At 39.0% G+C, this 22,581-nt stretch overlaps 1 protein-coding gene across 2 annotated transcripts in view; it reads right to left on the reverse strand.

Moving 5' to 3' along the window:
- The window catches only part of htr2cl1 (5-hydroxytryptamine (serotonin) receptor 2C, G protein-coupled-like 1), a 180,652-nt gene extending 158,538 nt beyond the window's left edge, over nucleotides 1–22,114 (reverse strand). For both annotated transcript variants that reach the window (XM_008435330.2, XM_008435326.2), the window contains exon 1: nucleotides 21,696–22,114. The gene's annotated coding sequence lies outside the window, so the exon portion shown is untranslated. The remainder of the gene's footprint in view (nucleotides 1–21,695) is intronic.
- Between the last annotated feature and the right edge of the window lie 467 nt (nucleotides 22,115–22,581).

Below are 22,581 nucleotides of genomic sequence, written 5' to 3' on the forward strand. Positions count from 1 at the left end.
TATATAAATACAAAAAGCCAGACATTGACATCATGCCTTACTAAGTCTTTATGTGGCAGAAGACTATCACTTCCACGCCTTTTATCCCAGTATTCATGCACTATTCAAGAAGGGAAAACTTCAAAAGCAACACGCGGCTTGATGTTACACAAATCTGCTAAATTTTGTCACTTTTTGACCTGAATTGGACAGCAGCATTCATTACCTACAGAAAGCCTGAAAAAAAAATCAAAACCACTGAAAGATTACAAGAAAGCTGAGCTCCTTGGAACCAAAATGTAACCACAAGACTTTTGCACAGCGCTCCAGTTGCTTGATTTTTGTAAATATTTCTAAAAAATATATAAATTTTTTTGCAAAAACATGTTTCCAAGAGACATATGGTGGATTGTACGGAAAAGTGTGAAACTGGTCACTGGAAGAAATTAGAAATATCAGGATGTGACGGCTCATAATGAGCGAGTCAAAACAATTTGGCCCTTTCATTAAATTGACGTTAATTAGCATAAACATAATCAGTTTTGAAATGTCATTTATCAATTTGAGATTAACAAATTAACTCGCCCGTAGTCTGTGTGGGTTTACTGCGCCTCTGCAAATGGACATTGCTCCGGTGACGTCTCCCTACGTCAGTGCACTTTGTGTCCGTGCAGCGAAAGCGTCAGAACTACCATTCCAGTTCTAGGAAGTTTTATTCTGGATTTTTTTAACTGCAGACTTTACGGCAGAGTTATGTGAACAATCCAAGAGAAGATTAAGGCAATGAATATTGTTATGTAATTTATGCCGGAGAATCGGAGCAGGTGGAAAGGATATATCCTGATTGTCTTCACACATCACAGGCCAAAAGGGATCGCTAGCGGCGGACAGCCGGAGATCTGAAGCAAAAGCTCAAATCTTCCTAAGCCTTTCTAGATTCTCTGTCAGCATTTGCTTTGCTCTGTCTGAGGGGCAAATGCGACAGAGATTTGACTTGTGGGAATTTTACCCAGCAGTGCTTAGATATGCACACACAGTTTTAGGGAAAAAAAGGGATATTTCATAGGGTTTCATCCGGGTTTGCTAGATATTTAAGACAAGCACAAGTACAGACAGACCACTAAACCCCCTTAATCCAACGTTTCCGTTAAAGCGATTACATTGCCGCATGTTAAGTTTTTAAGCCTTATTAAAATGTAATCCATCCAAGAATGGTTGCCAAAATCCCAATGGTCTTTTTTTTTAAACTGTACTGTGTTTCTGTGGCACTGTTTATCTCTACTGTTGTGTAGCATGACAGAAAAACCACCCAAAGAAAAAAATCCTACAATGAGCTTTGAATGGTGAGGAGAATGTGTATTTAAATCACTTGGAATAAAAGATATTTGTTTGTAGTAATATAAATAAAATGGTTTCCATTGAATACAACAGAAACACATTTATAGTCTCACTGGAAGACTATAAAGGTGTAAGAGCCCTAAGTGTTATTTTTATTACATTTATTTGATAAAATTAGTTATGTTATTGGCAGGTATTACAATTTAGATTGTTTTTCATGGTATATGTTGTAGAATGAATAAGAACAAACTTTATAGTTTGTTTGTGTAGGTTGATTTACAGCTATGAACTGCACCAAACTGCTGCATAATATTCTTTAAACTAAGTTAGTTTGTGCATGGGTATTAAATAGGAGTAAGAATGGAAGAAATTGCAATGCTGGGCATGAAACCACAAAAGAAGAGAGAGTTTGCTCTGACTGTTTTGTAGCCTTGTTTTTTTGTTTTGCTTCGTACAAAGCAAAAGTCAATGTTAATTTAATATTTGGAAGAGTGGCCACATGAACTGAATGGCTTCATTTACTTCCTCGTTAAAAGTATAGGAAGTTTGTATGATTCTAAAACAGTGCAGGTAATTGACGTCATCTTTCACAAAATGTCCTTCTGTGTGATTTGTACAATTGTAATTCAACCGGAGAAATCCCGCTGAATGGGAGAAAGTCCAGAAAAAGAACTGAAGGGAGATGAGAATTGGGCTAACTGTTTTGGTTTGTTAGTTCATACTTATATTGAAAATTTTCTTTTGTCCACTGTCCCTTTAAATATGTAATGGAAATGAAGAGGACATGTTTTTGTTTGTTAGGGTATGTTTTGTTTATTTGGTCAAAAAAAAAGAAGAAGCTGAAGAATCACCATGGTTTCTTCATTTCTTGCAACTTATTTTATTCTTGATACATAAACAAATCAAATTCACAATATTTCTCACTGGTCTGTTTCTCTAAAGCAGGGGTGTCCAAGAATCTCAAAGCTAAAATTACTCTGGGGAATAAATCTTTTTCAAATGCAAAATAAATTTGTTGTGAATGTTTAATATATTTAAATAGACGCTCATCAATAAATTAAACGTACAATATTTCATTGAAACAAATGGGCAACTCTTTTGTTTCTGAACTTTTTAGGTGATTTTTTTTCAGTTTATTTGGTCAAGGAAACATCAGCCAATTCTCAGGGGAAAAAGAGCAAGACTCTGTTCAAAAACTATTCTCACCAAGTCTAACAGAATAAATGTGCTCTGTTACTGGATGTTTACAGCTATTGCTTTCCACCGATAGCTTGCAGCTGCAGCGCATGAGCAACACAAAGCCAGCCGGTCAGCACTTCACCACCCCACGACTTCTACTCCGCCCTTTATTAATAAGCGTCGCACTTAAGTCGAAGTTCACAGCATTTTGTTTTCATTACAGATAAGCACGCTTTAGTGTGACAAGGAAATCGATGCAGAAGCTAATTATACTGTACAGCATACTGAGATGGAGCCGGTCGATAAGCCTGTCCGAGAATCAGTGTGTGTGCATGTGACATCATCAAAGTTTAATTATCTTTGATGAACGACTTCACCCGGGCTGGCTCGGTGGAGCCTCACAATCACAGTTTGGTGCCACAAGAAGGGGAAGGTGTTAGCCTACGTATGGCGTGCGAGGCACTCGGAGCGGGAGAAACTCGAGCCTCGCACGCCTGGAGCCATCCTTCACACGTTAAAGCTATACGCACTTTAATGAGAACCCGTGATTGTGTGAGACCAAGTGTAAGAAATACCGAAGCAGACGGCGGGTTGGTGTGAAGTTGATAAACTGACGGGCTAAACCATATTTTAGCTGGTAAACTGTGCTTGGCAGCATATATAGCAGCTGAAGTGTATACGTGTGTGTCAAACTGTCAAACAGTAGTGGAACAGACAAATCCCCTTCTGCACATCAGCTTCAAAGCAAGACTACCCAGAGACTGCAGAAGCTTGGGAAAGAGACGGTGCGTGTGTGTGCGCGCGTGTGTGTGGCAAGTGTATCCGATACACTTACACTGGAGGATCAGTTCTTAGGGGCTCAGAGGGGAGAGGGAAAAATGGACGGAATACGAAACAGTGGAAAAAGTGAAAGGAGGTGTAGACCGAGGCTAGAGAGGCAAAAAGAAATAAAGAAATAAAAGACAGAGATGTAAAATAAGAAAAGGAAAAATAAAACTGATGCAAGGATGAACAAAAAAAGCAGGAGGATGAGGTTGAGTGAAAACACCAGGAATGTGAGAGGATGGGAGGCAAGGAAATAAGAGGGGATTAAAAAAAGAAACAACGGCAGAAAGGACCTGAGGCATTGGTGTGCAAAGATAGAATGATAATTAAAACCATTCAGGTAAAAGACATGAGCGCAGAATGAAAAACAACATACCGTGAACTAATAGGTTGGTTATCACCTTCAGAAAACGAAAGACACACAACTAAGAGATCGTGTAAGACATATAACAAAGACAAAGATATGAAAAGGAGGGGAAAAAAAGAGGAAAATTCAGCAGTGGAAACAAATGTACATGGTCCAGGTAGTAGTGAGGAGAAAGGTTGAACGGGTGGAAGAAAAGCCTAGAATTTGAGAAAGTGATGCAACTGTGCAAAACTAAAAAGTGTGAAGAACTGAAATAAGCATAAGATTTGTGAGAGCAGCATAAAATAAGGACTAACAAGACTGTATCGACATGAAGAAAAGATGAACGTACTGATGGAGGAGAAGCAGTTCCTCTTACTAATCATGATTTACCGTCTGCACCTGATTCTACAGGGTTTTTATCTCTCAAGATGAGCTGTTATTCTTTCTTGAACGGGTTAAGATAGGTCTGTGGTCTAAACAAAACATGTTCATTACTTTGTTTGCCCAAAATAATGAGTTCCGTTCAGAATGGGCTGTTTTAGGGTCTCCTGTCACTTTAAATTCAAATAAGCTGCTAGTAGCTATTCTTGTTCACAGAATTTTATAAGTTTGTGTGTTCGCTTTACATGATGCACTCATTACCAAGCATAGTATCCTATGGGATTTTACTTTTGGTGACTTTCAATAAAAATACTGCTTGCCTAATAATAATGTCAGAAGATATTACCAAAGAGCGGTATTTGTCAGTCTTGTAAGCAAAGGAAAACCTTGGTGGCTTTTTTTTTTTCCAGTTGCCATGACAGAAAATGTTTAGGTGGTTTTGAAGCCACTGCTTTTAAAAACCAAAAGACTTAATTGTTTAGGCAGAAGAAATGGTCTTGTCCATGTACACAGATTCAAATGTCTGTCTAGTTCACTGTTTTTCAACCACTAGTGTGCTCTGAGTGATCATCAGTTGTGCCATGGAAATTATTCAATTTCACCTACGGTACCGTATTTTCCGGACTATAAGCTGCTACTTTTTTCCTAAGCTTTGAACCATGCGGATTGTAGCCCGGTGCGGCTTTTCTGTGGATTTTTCTTCAACCACCAGGGGGCTCTCTAGCAGGAAGTGAATCATCCATCCATCCATTTTCTTCCGCTTATCCAGGGTTGGGTCGCGGGGGCAGCAGTTTCAGAAGGGAGGCCCAGACTTCCCTCTCCCCAGCCCCTTCTTCCAGCTCCTCCGGGGGAACCCCAAGGCATTCCCAGGCCAGCCGAGAGACATAGTCCCTCCAGCGTGTCCTGGGTCTTCCCCGAGGCCTCCTCCTGGTGGGACGTGCCCGGAACACCTCACCAGGGAGGCGTCCAGAAGGCATCCTGACCAGATGCYCGATCCACCTCAACTGGCTCCTCTCGATGTGGAGGAGCAGCGGCTCTACTCTGAGTGCCTCCCGGATGAACAAGCTTCTCACCCTATCTCTAAGGGAGAGCCCAGCCACCCTGCGGAGGAAACCCATTTCGGCCGCTTGTATCCGTGATCTCGTTCTTTCGGTCATGACCCAAAGATCATGGTCAAAATTGTAAATCAAAGAAGAACGCGCTAATTTTCATTTAGAACAACCACATGCTAGAAGCAGGCACGACAGAGAAATGTTTTCAAACTCATATGATGCAGCTTTTAAGTTGAGGGCTGTCGACCTGGCACTACAGGAGGGAAATAGAGCCGCTGCACTTAAGCTCGGTGTGAACAAAACCATGGTTCGGTTTTGGAGACAGAGTGCTGCGTCCTTAATATATGCAGCAGATTTATTAGGACGCAGCCCTCTGCTGGGTCCTGATGGAAAACCAAGAGCAACTTCCAGTTTTTATTTTATTTTTTTAATTGAGGGTGCTAGTATGGTGCGCTCTATACTCCGAAAAATACGGTAATTGGTTTTAAAAGATTTTTTGAAAATGAATTATCTGCAAATAATGCCATCTTCAAGTGTCTGCTGTAGTAGTGACTAGCGGTGTAATCATGTAATTTTCTTACCACTAGATGGCAGTAGGTACAGAACACTTTACATTAAAACAAGAGAATTAGTGATGCATGAATGTTACAGGTAGCAGTGAGAGCATTGTATCTAGCAAGACTGTGATGACAGTGATGGAAAAGACAGTGAAGCTCAGCAGTAATTGGAAAGAACATGGGTCCATTTCCCACGACATATCTGTGAAATGAGCTTCTCAAACCTGGCTACTATAAAAACTAAAAACAGAGAGAGACTTGGAGCTGTTGAGGAAGAGCTTTGTCTTTCTTCAATTTCTGCCAGGAAATCAGCTCTGTTTTCATCCAAACATGCTCAGGTTTCACACTAGATGGGTAAAATATACAGATATTGAAATGTTGTACATGAAACTCTTCATATTGTAACAGTGAATATGAAGTGAAATGTTTTCCAAATATTATTGCTTCTTTCAGAATAAGAATTATTTTCTGTACTCCGGCTAAAAGAATGCTTGTGGATAAGTTTGTAAATCACTTTGAAGTTTTCTACAACTTCTTTAAATTTAACACCACAGTTTTGTGGCACTGTTCAGGTGTATTTTTGAAGTGGACATGTTAAGTGCAATTTGAAATAAGAAATGTAAAATGTGATAAAAATACATTTTTGTGTTTATTTGATTCCTATTCAATATACTTTGATAAGAATGATTATATATGTAATATAGGTGGCTACAGAGTATCTTTGTTTAAATTTTTGGTTGGTGGTGTGCCTCGTGATTTTTTCAATTAAAACAATGTACCTTGGCTCAAAAAAGGTTGAAAAACACTGGTCTAGTTTGAAGTTGTTGACGTTGGACAAGTGTCTTTCTTCTTAGTTGTCACCCTCTTGGCCTATGAGGACTTCACTGGTGTCTCCTCAGCTTCCAGCTTATGGTGGGCTTGAGCCTTGATGGTTTCTGGGTTGTTGTTGAAAATCTTAATGACGATCTTCTTGTCTAAGGGCGACATTTTGGGATAAACCTGGAGAAAAGGCAACCTATCCAAAATGTTTTTGGAATGAATAAACTAGGCCAGCATTAAGCTTCTGGGATGGCCCCCATCTCCTACTCTATTAAAAATGTATGAACCGTTGCTAGGAAATATACCATTTTAAATGAGCTCTACCGAGTGTGGTCAAACATCCAGCTGGGAAAGTACCTGAAGCTCGTTGATGGTGGGTGAGTGCTTTCTCTGTAACTTCCTCAGGCATATTAACCCAAATATTAAAGCTGCATATTTGAGTCCGTATTCATAATTTAGACCCTGTGGATCAAATAAAATAGAAATGAAAGACAAACGTTTACATACAGATCTAGTTTATAAAATCCATTGAAGTGTCATGTTGTACTGTTACTACAATCTGTCACAATAAAGATTCAGATGCGTCATCAAATGTCTCGAACTTCAAGATGGTTGCATTCTGAGTGCTTGGAAAAAGCTGTATAAAAATCTTGAGACCTTTTATAGTGTCAAGTGTCATTGCAGGTTGTGAGCCTTTGCTGCCTTACCTATCCAACAAGGTAACATGATAACTCTGAGTCGGTTTAATATGATTTTGAAAGGCAGACGCCCTCTGACCCTTCAATTTTTGCTGTACTTTTCAGAAGGAAACGACTATTAGCTTGAAGGAATTCTCTGAAAGGTCTCCTTGTGAAAAGTTAAATCTGAGGTTTGCTGCCATAGCGTTTGTAAAACGGAGCTTCAAGTGCCTCAGTGACCGTAGTTTACTCTTGGAGCTGACCATTCAGACAAGCTGAGGCATCAGACTAACACTCAAAGGCCAGAGACATGTCTAACTCAGCAGCAGTTTGTCACTTGTGGCCAATTTGTTTAAGTAAGTAGAACTACTTTCCTTGCTCCATCACACAATTACCCAGACCGTTACCCCAAATCAAAACCCTACAGCCTCAGGTTACGCCTCCTCCAGTCTTGGAGTGGTGCAGCCAAAAAGGCCTGCGAACATCCGTGGTAATGACAGTTAACAGATTCTTCCCATCAAATCCCACAACCTGACACCGAGTAGGATCTTCAGGAGAAGATTGCCCAAACACAGGCGTGCTAAGCCTCTAGAGAGTTCCCTAAGAGGACAAAAGGCTGTAATTGCTGCCAAAGGGGGCTTTGAGGCAGCCGTGAATTTTGAATGGAGTTTGGGCACAAAAAGGAGTTGTGGAAAGTACCAGAGAAAGATGCATGATTCAACGAAGATGAAAAATCTGTCATGCATAATGAATATTTCAACTGCATTTTACCTTGCATTCAGGCTTTGCTTTGGTTATCCAGCTCATCTAGCTCCATAGCTAAAGGAATTTTTAACATTCTCCGTCTCGGTAAAAGGTGCACATTTGTGTAAAACTGAAGGAGCAAGCAGCAGATGGTCAAACTCCTGAATGTGTCAGCGATTGAGAATAACTCCTCGATCGATGACCTTTAATCACTTGTCGTTTCCAATCATAATAATAATTTTACCTGTTGATCAGCGACCAGCTTGCCTTACCAGCTGTTTCCTCTGCTTTTTTCTTCATTTCCTTTATTCTATGAACCAGTTTGCTGTAGTTGCAGCAAACTTCGTGCAATAAATGAACCTAATTGTGAGTTTCATTTATTAAATTTACATCTCTGACCTTAACTTCACCTCAACGAATGTGGAATCTTCCACCATTTCCACCGACTCATCTTTCCACCCGCCCGCCGATCATCTCTCTTTAAGTCCCCCAACATTTCAAGTGACAATCCCGCCGAGGGGAGCTCAAACAGAGAGGAAATAGTTCTCACACAGGTGGCTATGAATGGAAAAAGATAGCGGCGGCCACAGAGCACAGCAAGGAAAATCTACAAGGAGCCATGTGGGGCGTAATTCGCACTTTACCTCACACACTTACATATCATTTCAAAGGGAGCGCGGGGTGGGGAGGGCGCCGTAATAGAGGAATGGAAAGGTGTGTTCTGGGATTTTGTTACAAAATATCTTGCAGAGGATACCATATAAATCCAGGCTTTACTCATTGATTACACTTCAAGCACTTTTTTATTTCATGTAATTGTTTTATATTGGAGTACAAGTATGGTGGGACGACATGGCTGAAAAACGTGTCACAATGTAAGCGTTTAATATCAGTCAATATCGATAATCCTGCAATACTGCCAAGCTGCGTGACCTTTTCTGCTTTAGCTACAGTTTTCCCTCCACAACATTGTTGTTTATTTTTCATAAGTTATGAGGAACAGCAGCAAAACCTGAAACTGCTTCTGGGCAAGTTACTCAACACGTTGTTGCTAGGTAACCAAAGAGTGAGTGAGTTGATGCCACCAATCTTGATTATGGTGCGTTCACACCAAATGAGTTAAACGCATCTGACGCTTTAAGTTTGACGTGGGTGCACTTTTTATTGCGTTCACACCAAACGCGTTTTGAGCATCAGGCGCGTCTGGTTTACATTCAAAGTCTGTGTGGAGCGTTGGGCATGTTGGACGCGTCAAACACTCAAAACTGTTCAAATCGCGCTGCGCTAGACACTCGAAATGCGCCGCAACAGCCCTTAACATGCTTCCACATAGACTACATTTGCGTTCTCACTTAAATCAGCTGACCAGCTGATGCTGGAGGCGCCAAGGACACGGCGGAAGCTCAGGGGAGATCGGGCTTTTGTGGATCCGGCTTTCAAATTATGGAACGCTTTGCAGCTGCAAATGAGAAAAGCCTTTTCACTACAGACACGTTTAAATCTACTCACTGCTACTCTATGGCTTTTGACAAGTTCTTACTTTTATTTAGATTTTCTTCACGTCTATCTCGTGTTTACTTGTTGATATACTTTCACTCGCATTTTTATTTAAACTTTTAATCATTTTTCATTTAAAATTCTAATGTTTTATTCATTTATTTTTAAATCTTTTTGTTGAGCCCTTTGGTCAGCACCTGCTGTTTCTAAAAGCACTTCATGAATATTGCCGGCTTGGCTTAGCTCCCGTGTGCATCAAATTCCAGATTTATTCATTAATTTTAGAGCTACGTTTTTAACTCAAGGACAATTTACCTACTTTACTGTTTTTATCATGTTTCTACATGCTGATTTTCATCTTAAAATAACCAAAAGTTCATGTGAAATGGATAACTTTAAGCTTGCATTAAGCATATGATGTCTGTCTCTTTTTCTCATCCGTTCCTCCTGAAAACATTCAATTTACATTCCCATGTGAATCATCTATTTTTTATGTGATTTTTTTAATATACCTGGATTACTGTTGCCACATACCTATGGATGGAGAATAAGTAAAATTCAAAGTAAAATCTCTAAAAATGGAATTCAAATAAGCTGATGGTGTTTACTTAGTCATTCCAGATAATGAAGTTATTCCTCCATTAGCCAACCGACGGCGAATACTAATGTAAAGATGTGTTTTCGGCTTTTCTTTGAAGTCGGTGTTGAGTGGGCACTAAGCAGAGCTCTTGAGTTACAGATGAATGGCACGACACTGACGCTGCTCACCTGCTCTCAAGCCTTTTAACTTATAAACACACAGCAGCAGCTTCATCAGTATGTTTAGGACGAGGAGACGGGGAAAGTAACTCGGTCCTTTTAATATGGAGACTCTTGGATTTGTAAAAGCATCTTATGATGAAAAAGACGTGTTGTAATAACACGTAAACTTTTCACGTTGAGTCATTATTATCACTATGATGGTTACTGTACATTATAACCATGGCCCATGATGTGGCCCTAGTACCACGATGGAGTAATAGAGCCACACAAAGAAATAAAAAAACAACAACCAAAAAACAGAATAAAGTCATAGAATTAAGAGAATAAACTTGTATGAGAGTAAAGTCACAAAATATGATTTTATTCTGGTGTTTTTTCAACTTTATTCTCAAAATATGATTTCGACTTTGTCACAATATTATGACTTTAGACTCGTAATTTTACAACTTCATTCTCACAATATTATTACTTTATCCCTGTATTATTTTGATTTTATTCTCATATTATGACTTCAATCACATAAAATTGTCTTTATTTTCATATATTTGTGACTTTATTCTCGTAATTTTATTTTTTTCTTTGTGTTGCCCCAATTCTCCCTGTACAACTACAAACCTGCACATATAAGGGATATTATGTTTTTTATTTTAAAAAAAGCATAAATATGAAGTGGAAGTAAAATGATTCATCGTTTATACACGCTTTTTCTTCCAGGTTTTCCTTGCTCTGACTCAAACACAACACATAAACAGACTGATTAAATTACTTTTATCTGTGATGTAAAGGCACAATTTGCCAAATATACACTTTTTCTTGTTCTTAACCAATTAATACACCAGCTAAACCTCTAAAGGCAACAAATCAAAGATGAACAACTAACCAAATGTAGAGCAAACATCTGTAAAATCATAGAATAAAAAAGAAACTGCAAACAACCACCTCCGACTCTTAACTGTGAAGCTACAGTCATGGCCAAAAGTTTTGAGAATGATTCAAATGTTAATATTTACAAAGTCTACTGCTTCAGTTTTTATAATGGAAATTTGCATATACTACAGAATGTTTTATAAAGTGATCAGCATGACAGCAATTAATTGCAAAGTCAATATTTGCCTAGAAAATGAACTTTATCCCCCAAAACACATTTCAACTTCATTGCAGCCTTAAAAGTACCAGCTGACATGGTTTCAGTGATTGCTCCATTAACACAGGTGTGGGYGTTGATGAGGACAGGGCTGGAGATCAATCTGTCATGATTAAGTAAGAATGACACCACTGRACACWTTAAAAAGAGGCTGGTGCTTGGCATCATTGTTCCTCTTCTGTGAACCATGGTTATCTCTAAAGAAACAAGTGCAGTCATCATTGCACTGCACAAAAATGGCCTAACAGGGAAGAGTATCGCAGCTAGAAAGATTGCACCTCAGTCAACAATCTATCGCATCATCAAAACTTCACGGAGAGAGGTTTCATTGTTGCCAAAAAGGCTCCAGGGCGCCCAAGAAAGACCAGCAAGCGCCAGGACCGTCTCTTAAAAGTGCTTCAGCTGCGGGATCGGGCTACCAGCAGTGCAGAGCTTGCTCAGGAATGGCAGCAGGCAGGTGTGAGTGCATCTGCACGCACTGTGAGGCGGAGACTTATGGAGCAAAGCCTCAAGGAGGGCAGCAAAGAAGCCACTTCTCTCAAGGAAAAACATCAGGGACAGACTGATATTCTGCTAAAGGTACAGGGAGTGGACTGCTGAGGACTGGGGTAAAGTCATTTTCTCTGATGAATCCTCTTTCCGATTGTTTGGGACATCTGGAAAACAGCTTGTTGGGAGAAGACGAGGTGAGCGCTACCACCAGTCTTGTCTCATGCCAACTGTAAAGCATCCTGAAACCATTCATGTGTGGGGTTGCTTCTCAGCCAAGGGAGTCGGCTCTCTCACAGTCTTGCCTAAAAACACAGCCATGAATAAAGAATGGTACCAGAATGTCCTCYGAGAGCAACTTCTCCCAACCGTCCAAGAGCAGTTTGGTGATGACCAATGCCTTTTCCAGCATGATGGAGCACCTTGCCATAAAGCAAAGGTGATAACTAACTGGCTCAGGGAACAAAACAGAGATTTTGGGTCYATGGCCTAGAAACTCCCCAGATTTTAATCCCATTAAAAACTTGTGGTCAATCATCAAGAGACGGGTGGACAAACAAAAACCTAGGAATTCTGACAAAATGCAAGCATTGACTGTGCAAGAATGGACTGCTATCAGTCAGGATTTGGTCCAAAAGTTTATTGAGAGCATGCCAGGGAGAATTGCAGATGTCCTGAAGAAGAGGGGTCAAACCTGCAAATATTGACCTGCTGCATTAACTCATTCTGTCAATAAAAGCTTTTGCTACTCATAATATGATTGCAATTGTATTTCTGTATGTGATGAAAACATCTGACATAAACACAAGAAAACCAGAGTTCAGCAGATCATGTGAAAATATAATATTTGTGTCATTCTCAAAACCTTTGGCCATGACTGTACACAGGAGTTTCAATCATACTTTGGATTTATGCTGCTGCCTTGACTTGCAGAACGACTTCATTTAAAACCAGCTCGCTTTTACAAAAGATTGAAATGAGGTCAGTTTAGGTTCAACATCTGAAAATAGACTCACAGCACATATTAAAAAGTTCAAGAATCATGCAGAACCAAAAGCTTTTTCCTTTTTTTTTTTACAGAAATTCAGGTAAATGCCCCAAACAATAACTGATTTGTGTTATCTGTCTGATATTTACAATAGAGGTTCCAGCTAATAACACATTAACATTAGAAATGCAGCAGTAAATTAGATTTGTAATTAGATTTGTGACAGTGGGTATTAGAAATAAATGTCACTATTGATCCCCCTTTTTTTAATCTGCAGAATTGGCTATGAGCGATGCAGAGCTCCTTAGCACCGCTAGCTGTGTAATGGCTACGTTAAGCCTTCTGGATAAAGTGCTGCACCAACAACTGAAAAGTGGGCTTGGTAAAACCACTGGGCAGCCACAATTACACTCTCAGCTTTGGGAATGAGATTGTGCTGGATTATATCCGCTCTGTCTGACCTTGTGATTTTACTCCCCAGATTAGGAGACTGTCAGACATAATCTTCTCAGAGATCAAAGAAGGGATAAAAAGAGTCACTATGCTTTGTTTTCATTTCATCATCTCTCCATGGATATGTCATTCATTTTTTATATACATTTGCTGGTGTCTGGATTTACGATTTTTAGGTTGCAACTATTTGATTGTGAGTTATCAGGGAAATATAAGTTTGGTGACAGAACTCATGACTGACATAATTACAGCAAAGCGGAATATAAATAACTAAATAACACAGAAGATGCAGTTTCATGTAAAGCTGGGCTATGCTTATAAATTATAGAAATGTATAACACTTAAATGTATGGAAAAACTGCCTTTAGTTTTTACAAAGCAGAAATTTAATATAAAAATTACTTTTCCTTCTGACAAAAAACTTTTAACAAATATCTTTAATGGATGTTTGTCAAATTATTTCCAGGTCTGTCACGATACATTTTGCTGGACGATAAATTGTCCTAGAAGTTATCACGATGTGTTCAGACCATTTTCAACTAAAGTAATGAAAATGCAAGAACGCATTCTCATAGATCAATAAACTTAAAATGTTAATGTGTATTTAACACTGGACCTGGAAGACATTTTAAATATCTAAAATAAGTAAACAACACAACACCACCACCAACAAAAAAAATTAATTATGAACAATCTGTAAACAAAATTGTCACCAGACTGAAGACTTTTGTCATCAAGTCTTTGGTAGGAAAGAGAAAAAAGATAAACCAATAAATCATGCAAATGATTAAGATGTTTTAATTTATCATGAAATTGATTTATTGTGACAGGTCTAAATAGTAGTACAAAGTATTGCGATAAAATTCAAAGACCGTTTCGCCCAAAACCTAAACAGAATCAGTAGAGGTCTCTCTGCTGAGCACGCAGTACAACATAAACGCTGATATAACATCCTAAAAAATAAAAATTACCTCCACTCATTTGTTTTATTGTCCAGTTTGACTTGACAACCTGTTCAATATCCATTACCTGAAAAGCTAAAAGAGACCTCCACCTAATGCGCACTGATCAATATTTCAGCACCACACATGACTGGCTGTCATAAAACATTACTTCTCAACTGGTGAGCTTAACTTTCGAATTTAATTGAAAGTCGACACTTACAAAGTGGCTGTCCCATTTTCAATTGATTTCCCATTCTGAGATAAGCCTTGTTTTTCTGCCTTGAAAGCACTACCTTGGTTTTTTTTCCTAAATAGAAGCAATGGATTTAAGGGGAGGGGACAGAAAACCTTGTCAGACATTTATGGAGGGAGCAGATGTTAACATTTTCTTCTGAAAGTATAATGGGACTGTTAATACTTCTTGCAGAAACATGGCCAAAAGATTTCACTTTGTACTGTAACATTTAGGATTTTAAGGACTTGAGAAGTTAACTACGTGCTGGATAGTTTTTTTTTAATCTGTAAATATTTATTGGTATACCTTTATTGAACAAACAGTGTAGAAAAATACCAAAAAATAACAATCTTGATAGTTTTAGGGGTTTTTAACATTACTTGGAATTAATCGTATTGTTTATCATTTATCGCGATACAATTCTTAGAATGATAAATTCCAATTTATCATGATTTTTCCACAGTTTGTTTAATAAAGGTCACAAAAAAGAAGAAATAAATTGTTCTTATTGTCACTTTTATCATTATCAAAACATTTCCACAAAATATCACGATAAAACTTTAGTCCACCTCTAATCCTAGAGAAACAACACTAACAAATACCCACGCATGCAACATTGAGTTGCGTTCCACACTCATCATTAAAACAACCAAGATGCTACCAGGCTGAATAAGTCATCATGGTTATCTCTACCCTCCATTTGAAATGAAGAAAACAGCGATGCTGTAGTGCAAAGACTGTAATTGAAGATGTTCAACTAACACCAACCCGCTGCTGGAGCTAAAAGATGCAAAGAACGATTGTTTGGTGATTTGCACGTCACTGAAAGATTCACACAGATGGTGCATGCAGCAGTCATTTCACATGACTGATCTTTACTTAAATATTGTGGGACGTGGCCGAGAGAGATGGAGAGAGAGAGAAAGTTGACCAATTCAGGCAAATGAAATCCCTATTTGCTGCATTACCGAATCAGGCATAACAATCATGTCTGCATGCTTCCACGGAAGCATGGATGGTTAGAAGCATGCAGAAGACAATGCAACACATCCAGTCAGTCAGTTTGAGTAATGAGTTAAGAGAGAAAAATCAGGAACAATGATGGGAAAGCCTGTATTTGAGCCACTATTTTGGTTGCGTTTTTATAGTTATTTCTGCTAAAGGTGTAAAAAATAAATTTACTAAAGCTATATATACATATATAGCAGCTGTAGAAAGGCACTAGCCATTCTAAGAGCCTGCAAGGATAAGCTAGTATGGACAATGGATGGGTGAATTTTAGAGTTTAGATTTTTAGATTTATGGCCTGATCTCCATAAAAATCAAATCCAAAATTCAGGCCAGGTCAGGCTAAAATTATTTTCTTGGTTGTTGGGTTGGGCTCGGGTTTAATAAGTCTACAACACATACAGCACAGAGAAAACCAAACAAGAATACGTGATATAAAGTTGTGTTAATCTGTTTATTGCAGAGTAAATAGAGGAGTAGATAGTTTAACCGGTTGAGGAAATAAAGAAAATAAGGAGCAGAGGTTCACTGGACTGTAACAAGACAAGCACTACACAATAAATATGTACATAGCCCCGCCCTTCCCTTCTCTGCTCTAAGTATTGCTTTTTCTCCCTCTTTGGCAGCGTAGATGAACTACAGATATGTGCTGCTACACCATAAAAAGTATTATCGTATAATGTAAATTATATTTTAGCGGGCTAAAAAAAGACGCTAAGTTTTGCTTTAGAAAACTTCTAAAAAAGGTCATAAAAGTCCTTTATGGTGACTTTATTGGAAATAATTTATATCAAGAGGTACTTTTGTGTCTATTGTATCAAATCTATTGTATCTAATGAAGTTTTTAGTGGCACCGTTTCTGTTGAGGAACACTAATTACATAACCCAAGATTACATTCCTTTAAAGGGTGTTTTGTTTATTTCCTCTTCAGTAACACATCAACTAACCTCTAAAGGTCATGAGCTGCATCTTAGAAATCAAAGCACCCATCCATCCATCCATCCATTTTCTTTCACCCTTGTCCCTCAGTGGGGTCGGGAGGGTTGCTGGTGCCCATCTCCAGCTAACGTTCCGGGCGAGAGGCAGGGTACACCCTGGACAGGTCGCCAGTCTGTCGCAGGGCAACACAGAGACACACAACCATGCACACACACTCTCACACCTAGGGACAATTTAGAGAGGCCAATTAACCTGACAGTCATGTTTTTGGACTGTGGGAGGAAACCGGAGTACCCGGAGAAAACCCACGCATGCACAGGGAGAACATGCAAACTCCATGCAGAAAGACCCCAGGCTGGGAATCGAACCCAGAACCTTCTTGCTGCAAGGCAACAGCTCTACCAACTGCACCACTGTGCAGCTATCAAATACACCCAAGAAAAACAAATAAAAATAAAAAAATTTTCTACATAAATTAAAATCTTTAGTGCCTTGGGAAGAAAGGAAAAAACACAACAATGATTTCTTGAAGTTGCAAAGCTGTCTCTCTGCATCACTGAAAATGTTTTTGAAGAACAATATTTTGTGTTTGTGGTGCTACGAATGCAGGACCATGCAGTCACAGCTATACATAGAAAAGAACTCATCCTTTTTTAAAATCATAATTTGCATTATCACAATATCACAACAAAAAATCGCGCTAGAATTATAAGTTCATATCACCCACCCACCAACCCATTAGTGACTAGATTTTCTGACCAACCTATATGACCCATCAGTTCTTTTCTGCTCATCAGTCATATCTTGGTGCATTTATCATACAAACCGCTTATTTTCGTAGCTGCTACTATGTTTTGTACACATCGTCTATTTAAGGATGTGAGAAATATTTGAAAGTCCAAAACTACATGCAAATTTGACTGAAACGGTACAAATGAATATCACCATCACTTTACCACTGCAGACAAACCTCCTTCCTCCTTTTCAACTCAATAGCTGAAAGCAGCAGCACCTACACATGACAGGCATACCTATCCTCATAAGTTGTTGCTTATCTAAAGGATGGGAAGACCCTCTGGGTTCATTTCATTCTGGCTTTAGACGGCCCGGACAGAGGGATGCACATTTACAGACAATTTCTCACAATCATCCCTGCAAACTTGAGGTGTGCGGCGTTTGCAGATGCTTTCTGTGACGCTTTCACGCACGATCACCCAGCCCACCAACAACCCCACCACCTAATCACATCCCATTTCATTCCCTGAATTACTGAGCTCCACCTCGATTTCTATTTTCAGACTCTGATCCCCACGGTTATTGCCCTTTTCTCTCCCAGGCGTTTTTTTTTTTTTTTTTCAAGTGCAAAGAACATCTACTTGGATTTTTTTTTTCTTAGAATCTGATAAGATACTAGGTGGCATTTTAAGAAGGCAAATCTGAGGGAAAATTGCATGTTTTTGAAGTCGTAGAGGAGGAGAGGCATCCTTATTTGTACACACTGTTGATAATTAGTGAGAGTCTCTCTTTCTTTGGCAGGGTGGCCGACCTGCCTCCTGGATAATGGGCTTTATTTTATTTGTCTGACACAAACATCCATCACAAATCCACCTGCATTCCACGCTGTGTGCATGTGCTATTTTCGCCAGAACATCCTGGTCCTTTCACCAAAAAAATAACTAAATCAATAGAGCAGGGAAATCTTTAACTTAAAAAAGAATATTTAAACTGGAAAAGTAGCATTTTTTTAATCTCAATTACATGGAAGTAGAGACTCGAGATAAAAGCCTTGAAAGACAAGCAGGTATGAAACCGTCAGCCTTCTGAGCAGGATGACAACCTGAATAAATCAAATGGAGGCAAAGCTGAGAAAACGCAACAGGGCAGATACGGCACCGAACGCACGAGCATGCAAAGCCACGGCGAGGTTTCGCCCATATTTCTTTCCAGTGTCATGGCAATAAAGCTCGCCGAATTGAAAATGTATTTAAACCGAGACCCTGAGAGGAGATAGGGGAAGGAGAGATGAGCTAAATTGGAGGACTGAGGGCAGAAAAGTGTGCTGAAGAATCTGCCTGCCGTAAATGAAAATGGGTAGTTTCGAACCTCGAATCTGAATTTTTTTAAAAACTATTTTAAGTCTGACACAACTCTGTATTTCATGGTGGCTTTAAGTTCTACACACAGCAGCAATGATGATGAGAGAGCTGACGACCCAGGGTGGCATCTGATCAGGGGGCGACATGGGAACTCAAAACAACAAGAACGTTGTCTGCCGCTTGTGTTTTTCACGTTTTCTTTTTCTGCTCATTTGCACATCAAGTCAGTCAGTGTGCCTGACGGTGTCCACAGTGAGAAAATACCACTCAACCTAAACCTAAGCTAGCTAACAATGCTGAAGGTATATGCAATTTGATTAATTACAGAGTTATTTGGACTAATTTTGATAAATTATGTTTCAATCTCTAAAATATTATGCTGTTTAATCCAATCAGGCATAATATTGCAATCAACTTTTGATATTTTGATTGTTTTAAATTACAAAAGTGTGCTGTGGAATCTGGCACCAAGATTCCAGTAGATCACTTCAGGTTCTGAACCACTGGGAGCTCCATGGATCTTCAGCTTTGTTCTGCAATTCTGATGCCATTTATGTGCTGAGACTTTGTTCTTTTGGCAAGAAATAGGGGTGAGCATGGGCACACTGCCTGGTCTGTGGCTATGTAACAAATAGAGGCACTGTCTATTACACTAACTGTGTTTCCGTTACAGATGTGAGCAAAACTTTGTCAATATTCCGCTAGTGTCGAACAACACAGCACTTTTAAATTTTAATAATCAGAATGCAGAAATTGTTTCCGTTGTTTTAAAAGGTTTATGTCAGTCTGCCTTTTCCCCATCGATACGCTTCCCGACCACTGCTCACCATACGGGGTTATAAAAAAAAAACGACGTGTACATTGCGCAAAACTCTGAAACAGGAGAAGCGGGTCATAAAACGGAGCGACGAACTAGATGTGAATTATGGCATAAAAACAGAGAATCCGACGCTGAACAGTAAAATATCAACACATGATGTAAAACATATGATGATTAGGAGGCGCAGCAGGTGATGAGTGAAGATTACTGATGGTGAGCGTCAATAAATGATCAAATATATCTAGCAACAGTGGACATAGCAATAAACCAAGAGAGGATAATACTAATCAAAGGAAACTAAATGGAAATCAATGAAAAACAAAATGCAAGAATAAACTAAGAAACCAAAGTAAATACAGAGGAATAAAGTGGTATGGCAAGACCTTTTGAGCAATACTTAATACAGAGACTGTATGGCAAGAATAAACAGACACTATTTCCAGGTAAAAGGTAAAATAATATTGTGGAAGTGCCATGGGTTTGTTGAGACCATATCTAATACTGAGAAATATATATATATATATATATATATATATAATCTTACAGACCATCACTTATTTATGTTTTTAATTAGATTTGATATATTTATTTAATATTATTTTTCATGTCAGTGTTAATGTCATGAGGCTGATGACTCCATGACACTTTCAATTTGACTCATTAGGATTTGATTAAGAACCAGATTTGTTCTTTGTAATTTCTGTCCAGTAAAACTATTAATCTATAATCAATAGACAGGTCTATATAAAGATATAATCCATGTTTCTGTCTCATATTTGTATGGCATTAAAAGGATCTGGAACTTTTGTTTTTCCACTGAAAGCTCTGGTTTGCACAATAAATGCCATGAGGGTGAAATTTTATGGATGATACTCTGATGTCCCATTCTCCTGAAGGCAGCACAGAGCTGCACCACCAGAAACCGACAGAAACACTGAAGAAGAGTTATGATTAATGTAGTTACAGTTCTATCCATGTTTTAATGTTGCAGAGCTCAGTCGGTTTGCAAATAGTTCAAAGTTTAAACTGGCATGTTGAACATATTTTATCTGGTCATTTTGTGGAATATTTAACAACTAGAAAATGGCACAAAATAAGAATATTTTTCCACTCTGATTGGCTGCTGTTAGGCCTACTGATTTTAAGTAGAATGTTCATTGCATTTTTTTGTAGACGCCTGTGAAAATAATTTCTGTTTCCATGACATTTTTGTTCTCTGGGAAATTAGTTTTGATAATAAATACAGAAACAAGCATAAAAATCGAAACATCTACAATAGTGATAGTAATATTAATGATAAAATAATGGTCAGTGCAAAGTAGCCTGCAAATTCTTTGGTGGGGGGCGGTGAGGGACCTGGATAAGGGCTAAGGGGGGGGGGGCTGGGCCGAAAAAGGTTGAGAAACACTGCATTGGGTCTTTATAGCTGCCGCTGCAAGTGAAGAGTGCTTTGAGGGTGGCAGAAGGAGGCGCTTACCCAGGACCCCCATCCATGCAGTGACCACCAATGTGCGTCACTTTCACATAACATCATACAGGATCACAACAAATTCAGTCTTTAAGAAATTCTACTTGGATCAGAAATGTTAGCAAAAGCCTCCAACAAATGCTACATAAAAAGACGCCACTTGTAGCTCCATCTCTAAGATGCACGTGCACTGACTTGTAGATTATGCGGTTGAAAAGCGTTTGAAAGGAAACATATATAAATAAATGGACAAATAAATAGGCAATAATCAGGTCTCCAAAGAGCTCTAATCCTCCCTGGGGACAAGTGGATTAGTGCACGTTTATTGCATAGACACGCGCGCGCACATCTTTATATGTGCGCAGCAAATCTTCAGCGCATCCAGGATGGAGAAACTGCCACACCCTCTCGGAGTGGGACACAACAGATTTGCGGCTCACTTTCTGTCGGTTAATTTAGAAATCTCCTTACACGCAGAAAAAAAAACACCATATTTGATTTTTTTTTTTTTTTTTTTGTTAAATTTCTTCAGGTGAGCTACTTTCTGATTAATAATTCCAGAAAACCAGACGGAAAGACTCATTTTCATTAAAGAGCAGGGTTTTTTCTTGGTAACAGAAAGAACTAGATGGTTTGAACCACCTGTGAATGTCGCCACATTATTCACACTCCTCTGCAGGGATGATGCATGCTCAGAGATGCTGCGGTGTTTTTTTTTTGTTTGTTTTTTACGCCGACCTTTGATAAAAGTTTGATCCAAAAAACAAGTACAGATTTGTGTTTATCGTACGAGTAAAAAAATGTTTTAAAAATAACACACATATTTCCACATACATCCACTTTTAACTCGGGCAACAGCTTTGACCTCCAGCCAGTCCCAAAAACACAGCGCGCGCGCGCACTGTTGTCATTTATACACGAGATATCATGCGAGTTTAAGACTTTACTCACCCGTTAGCATGTCGTCTTGGTGTTGAATCCTAATTATCTTGTCTCCATGTCATTTCGTCGAATTGGGGATTCAGTTTTTCTTCTGTTGTCTTATAAGCCCCACAACCCGCGTCTCCGCACGGCTTGGTTTAGTTTGTCCCGGAGAAACAGCAGGACAGACCCGCAGGACGCGGGTTATCCATCCCGGTCGAGAGCGCAAGAAAAATAAAAAAAAAAGGGTCGCTCTGTGTCCGGAAACCGGTCCAAATAACAGCGTATCCTTCCGAAAGTTCAGGGGGGAAACTACCGCTCATAAAGTCATTCTGTATGAGTTGGAATGGGCGCTTTCTAAAAGGTAAAGTTTAAACACGGGAGAGGAAGAAGGGCTTTGATGGGATGAGAGAGAAACGGCTGTGAAGGACTCTGACACAAGAGCTGAAGGAGGAAGGGAGGGACGGAGAGAGAGAGAGAGAGAGAGAGAGAGAGAGAGAAGCCAGAGTCCGACACGCGCCACAGACTCCGGCTCCTTAACAGCTACATTCCTCCGCTTTTTATTTTTGTTATATATGTATAAAATTACCAGGGTTTTTTTATTGGTCATCTTCTGAAAAAGTATTTCTGTATACAAAAAAAAAAAAAAGAGGAAACACATTAACCCTTTGTGTGAATGTTAATATTGACAAGGATACACATATATATAATGTTCTTCGCATATCATTGATCATATTGGAACTACCTTGTCTCATCTATTGGTCAGTCTAATTGGGGTACTGTAGTTACCAAATACCTACATTTGTGTCAACTTAATTCTCAGATGATGCATTTATAATTCATTTATAGCTTTAAAGCAAAAACGCCCATAGTTTTTAGATAACTGTAAAGGGTTTCATATGACACCTACAGAAAA

Source organism: Poecilia reticulata, linkage group LG18, assembly GCF_000633615.1.
Source record: "Poecilia reticulata strain Guanapo linkage group LG18, Guppy_female_1.0+MT, whole genome shotgun sequence".
In the NCBI taxonomy this organism is placed as follows: domain Eukaryota; kingdom Metazoa; phylum Chordata; class Actinopteri; order Cyprinodontiformes; family Poeciliidae; genus Poecilia; species Poecilia reticulata.